The sequence below is a fragment of the Cricetulus griseus genome, chromosome 7 (genome assembly GCF_003668045.3).
Source record: "Cricetulus griseus strain 17A/GY chromosome 7, alternate assembly CriGri-PICRH-1.0, whole genome shotgun sequence".
Classification (NCBI taxonomy): domain Eukaryota; kingdom Metazoa; phylum Chordata; class Mammalia; order Rodentia; family Cricetidae; genus Cricetulus; species Cricetulus griseus.
Window position 1 is genome coordinate 22,157,904 of NC_048600.1, and position 5,869 is coordinate 22,163,772.

The window sequence follows — 5,869 nt, forward strand, 5'->3', positions numbered from 1 at the left end:
AGCCCCGCTCTCAGAAGAGGATCTGTGTGCTGACCTCAGAAGATGTATATGTTTACATAATTTAATACAGATTGATGTTAATACTTGTGTATTTACGTAACCACTTCCTTCTTGTCACTGAAATATATGGACCTTAATTCGTATCCTGACTGACTCAACCCAGCAGAGCATAAATTGACTTGAGAGCCTTACCTTTGATGTCTGAAACAGGAATCCTTTCTCCGAGAGCCAAATTTGGAAGCTTCGATCCTGGCTGCTGGAGCCTTGCAATGACACCTGTAACAATCGGAAATTCTTAATAATTTGTGGTATTGTTCTAATTCTAGACATGTTATCTCTCTGGGGGTATAGTTTATAGAAACAAAAAGTACTTGATTTCCTGTGTTGGCTCAGATGCAAGAAACGCACACAACTGTTGCCGAGAGAGAGAGAGAGAGAGAGAGAGAGAGAGAGAGAGAGAGAGAGAGAGAGAGAATCCAAGATAAGAAACATGCATGTATAGAGTACAGCACAAGTGCTCTCAGTTCAGCACGCCCCTCCCCTTCCACCTGCAAACCTCGCGTGCAAATTTTCTGTATGCACGTGTTTTATTAATCCAGATATTCTCCTTCTGTCTCAATCTGTGTCCCTTTCATTCCCTTTTGGTTTTTGCGAGAGGAAAATTGCCTGTGTTTTAATTCACTAATGAGGAGGCAATGGGATAGATAGAGGGGTTCTTACAGGGGGGAATTGAGGAAAAGTAGCTATCTTAAAGAGTATTTGAGAGAGAGTTGGCATAAGGACAGTCATGTCTGTGCCAACCCTCTGCCCGAGGGGACCGAAAAATGGAAATCTGGTTGTAAATAAGACCACTCACTTTCCAGGAGTCTGTAGAGTTCTAGGCACACCTCCCCTCTTGATAAGGGAGCCCCTCTTCTCTATTAAAATGGACTGTTCATGTCAGAACTGAGAACTAAAGCACTTTGTTATTTACCAGAAAACTGGAGGAATTTTGAGAGGAAAACTTTTTTTTTTTTTTTTTTGGTTGTCTGGTGTCAGCCTCCACTGGTTTGAGGACTTTGGCAGATTCATTTTTAGTGTCACCTTCCTCGTGTATAAATAGGCAGTCTTGTGGCTGGAGAGATGGCTCAGTGGTTATGAGTGTTTGTTGCTGTTGCAGAGGATCTGGACACAATTTCCAGTGCCTATATGGTGGCTCACAACTATCCATTACTCGGGTTCCAAGGCATCTAATATCCTCTATGGGTACCATACATGCACATAGTGCGCTTCTATACATGCAGGAAAAACACTTACACACATAAAAGAAAATAAATGAAGCTTTTAAAATTCTAAAGTAGTTGCTAAGAATCCTGGAAGGCTAGTTGGAGCCACTCCACCAACCTTCCTTCATGCATAATTTCCAGTAAGTATCCTTATTAATATCACCAGGCCTGCAGTCATTCTGCCTATAGGCCAGAGCTGAGTTAGGGTGGAATCTTGAAGCATATTCTGGCCTCTAATAGAAAAATGTGGGCACACGAGATGACTCCTACATAGGACTACATCCTGGGTGTTTTCCACCTGAATCTATACTCTTCCCTTTTCACCATGTGGCCTATGAATATATATACCTGGAGTGTATGGACCCTTCTAGAGAAATCTTGAGGCTAACCTGTGTTATTACTTGCACATCTCCACTGGAAGGAGAGAATTTTCCAGACAGCTGATGAATGATAATCCTAGGAGTCAGGTCTAGGATGATCGGGGTGTGGTATTATTTGGTTTGCAACATTCCAAGAGAAGAGCTGTGAAATACCAATACTTCCAGACTATCCAACATTCCATTGAGTCCCCCAAGAAAGGGGACACTTGGTTTGTTTCAACAAAGAAATGCAAATGGGAGAACTAGTTCCCTGGTTTATATGTCAGTGTAGTCAACAGAGAAATGGTAGAACTGCTTCCTCAGCCTATATGTCAGTGTAGGCAATGGAGAGGTGAAAGCCTTATCCCTTGGTACTTTACCAGCAGAGTAAGTACGGTCACTTGACTGATGTGGGTGTTCTCACTGCAGGAGAATCATGGTACATGGCTTCTGTGACCTTGTCAAACCTAGGAATTCCAAGATCCAGAAGAAGCCAGAAAATACAATCACATGGGGTGAGACATTCTCCAGTGATCAGCTTTAGAGTATACCAAGGGAAGAGATGCACACTACTAATGAGCATGTGTCCATTTGCCCCTTCCTCAGAAGAGGACATTAAGATTTCAAAGAAGAAAGGACTGCCCAATTTCTCTTGGGCTCTTACACAGATCTGAGCCATGAACCCAAGCCACGTATCTACACCATAGCTGCCTCTCAGCTGACTACATAAGAAAACATTAAGGATTGTCTGTCAGATCACACACACATGCACACACACACACACACACACACACACACACACACACACACACACACACACACAGTTGAGGACATTTGTAACTTTTAGTTAGACTTTGTATTCAATGGGACCAAATGTGCATATGGGTGCTGTCAGTCTGCTTCAGTCTAGCCAGTCCATTGTCTACAAGATGAGACTCAATGGGACTTGAATTTTCAGAAGCCCAGGGTCTGAATAGTTGCCTCAGGTCACCAAGGGACAGGCTGATCTGTGTCTGTGATCACTAACAGGGAGTGGGCCCCGAGTCTGCTCCTGAACTGTTGTGGGAGACCAGTTCTCTTAGCAGACTGTCCAGTAGGCTTTGGAAATCCTTGAACAATTTGGTTTTCCTTCCTTTTTTGTGCTGCATGCAGATGTATTCAGCACTCATGGGTGGTTTGGGGGAAAGTACTAGGGACAATGTCAATGTTAATAATACTTCATAATTGATGTCTCATAGTTTTAAAATAAAGTGTTTTATATGACTCAGATATTTCATTTGAGGCAAGAAGGAAGATAAAAATGACGTTTCCCAGACATGTTGCTACTTTTGGCATGGTAACTTCTCTCATGTTCACCTAGGCATTCATAGCAAAAGCTTTGTGAAAATGGATATTTTTATTTGTGATAGAGCCAGAATATTAGAGCCACAGTAGAGCCAGAATATTAGCTAAAGACCATGAAGAAGGTCTTGGGTGTATTTTAATATTCAGTTAATGTATTCTTCATCAACATAAACATACATTCTTAGTTATCACAATTACGTCAAACATGAATGGCAAGCCTAAGTTTTTGAGACATCATCACAATTAAGTCAAAATTATTTCATGCTTCTTCAAGAGCAAGATGAAACCTACCCAATCTAGGGATCCAGTTGTGCAGTAGAATTCAGACTTCTCACTCAATCCTATATAGTAGGCATCTCTCAACTGTTCTAGAAATTAACAACTAACCTTGGGATTTTGTCTTCACTGGCCCCAACCTTCAGAACCAAGTCCATTGTCACAGTACACCTGTAAGAATGGTTGCATATTAGAAGGGGCTTTGAAGCTGTCATATGTTGTTTGCTGAAGTCATTGTAATTTTTTTTGCCTGCATTGCCTCTTTTTGTACAGAAATTTTGAGTGTGAAATGAAAATTAAAGTTTGGTACATACATAATTTAAAACCATGCTTTTATATGAATCACGGGGTAAAGTGGGTGGTTCAACATAGAAGCCTGCTATGAGATCACATCATACCAGCTGCTCCTCTTCCCTCCCTACCATAGTTTCTTCAAACATGGCATGTATTTCCCCAAAGGCCTGCTTCTGGAATCACTGGTCTAATACACATTCCAACAACAACCTTCATTATAGTAAAAGAGAAGAGGAGGAGAACCGAGACTGGCACCTTGAGATGTGGGAGAGCTGCTTGCCCAAGGATGCTAAGAAACTAACAAATGCTCCCTCATTCTTTTGAATGCAGTAGCACTTCAAAAATTTGGCAAAATTGGTGAAAAAAAAAAACTCCTCTGTGTAAATTCATTTTTCAGACAACAAAAGCAATAAAGCGGTTCTTTTAACTCTTTGGTACCGATGCTTTCCTAGAGCATCACTTTTAATCTGCGTTTCTGAAGCCAGAGACCTTATTGTATATGTGCACAATGCATTTGAGTCTCCGAGAGGGACCTTTCATTGCAGCCTGTGAAAAGACAGACAACTAAGGGTGATTTGGGGAAGGAAAGGAATGGGAATGAGAACTTCTCTGTAAATTAATAAGTGGTTAAATTATAAATAGGCAAAGGGTGAACAAAGCTAAACAGGAAAGGAGATTTGGGGTATATGAGTGTGTATACATGTATGTGTATGTCTGTCTGTACTTAAATAAGTTATGAGAACTGGCAGTGGGGGTTGGTAAAGTATGTGTGTGCCTGTTTAGATCAATACAACTAAATAATGTTGGTGAACTTACTTGAATTGTATTCATTAGAGGCATTGATCCCATGCCCAAATCCAGGTGAAAACCAGTGAAGAGCTCCACTCTTCTGACCCATGTGGTGACTCATACACAGTAAATAGAAGGCTTGAGAACTGTGAAGCTCATCTCCAGAGTGGAGAGCCATTCTCTGGTCACATACAGTCTGGAGAGACTGCTTTCCCCTCTGTGGCTCTTCTCTTGCTTCCTTGTCATTCCCAAAGATTTGAAAATGCAGCAGTTCCTGGACATGGGTTCTGTAAAATGCTGCCACAGACAGTCCTTTGAAATTATGCTATGTAGGATTCTAGCTACATATCAGAATTTAATAGTGAGTTTCTTAAGTAGACCATTCTTAGAAACCCCTTGAAGTATTTTCTCCGTGTGCAGACTTCCAGTTTGCTCATCAAACCTCATTCTTCCTGGAAGCATCTTCCTCTCTCCTTCCCTTTTCAGGTCACTTTTCAGTTCTCCATGTTTGCCCCACAGTCGGTTTTGTTTCAAGGTGAGGGGCATAATTCATTGACCACCCTGCAGCTGTTAACAGTGTCAATGGTCTGATTTGAGGAATAAAAAGGCTCAGTATCCCGCTTCTGCCTTGAAGTTCTCTTTAAAATAAAGATCAAAGGACATGGGGGAGGCTATTGAAGTCCTCTTTTTAAATAACAGTATATTTGAAAAGGATATGTCTTCTTTTGTTTGAGAAAAGTACTCCAACCACATGGGAAGGGTACATGGTTGGGGTGTTATATGTAAACACAGATGCAGAGAATGAAATACACCAAGTTGAGGAACTCTCAGCAGAACTAGGTATTTCCTGTCTCTCAAATGCACAAGGGACACTGCACTCCCACGATGATGACATCAGGCATACCACCTTTCTGTGTGTTTGAAATCTGCCTGATGATCAAGACCAAATCTTCCATTTTCTCCATGGAGCTTTCCATGACTACTTCTCCCCACCTCTACAGAATGCTAAAAATTCTCTTCTGAGTTGTTACTGCACTTATTTTCTACCAGATATAGGTCACTACACAGTACTTGGGAATCTATATTTTCTGTATTCCCTATGTCTTGAGTTACTGGGGACAAAGACTGGGACTCTCGGACAGCCAAGTTCAATATATGCCCTTGGCCAATAGAAGCTTCCTGCCAAGGTAAAATTTGGGTCCTAAAACCCACGTGTGTGGAAATGAATCTGTGATAATTGGTTTATCCCGCTTAGGAAGTATTCACAGATAGAAATTATCTGCTCCTTAGGGTGGTTGATTTTATTTCTGGAAGAAATATATACTTACTGTCAGGATATTTTAACCTCTCTGGACACAGAGAGCTTGCATCTTATGGCTAATATGCCAAGAACCTAAAGGAGGAAACAGACTGCTCTTGATCAAAAGTCAGAAGAGCTACACCTGGCACTGCAGGCAACCAGAGCACTAAGCAGATGGTGGCTTGCTCCATCTCAGGCAAGACTGCTCTTTGGTGAAAATGTGGGGTTTGACACAGACAGAA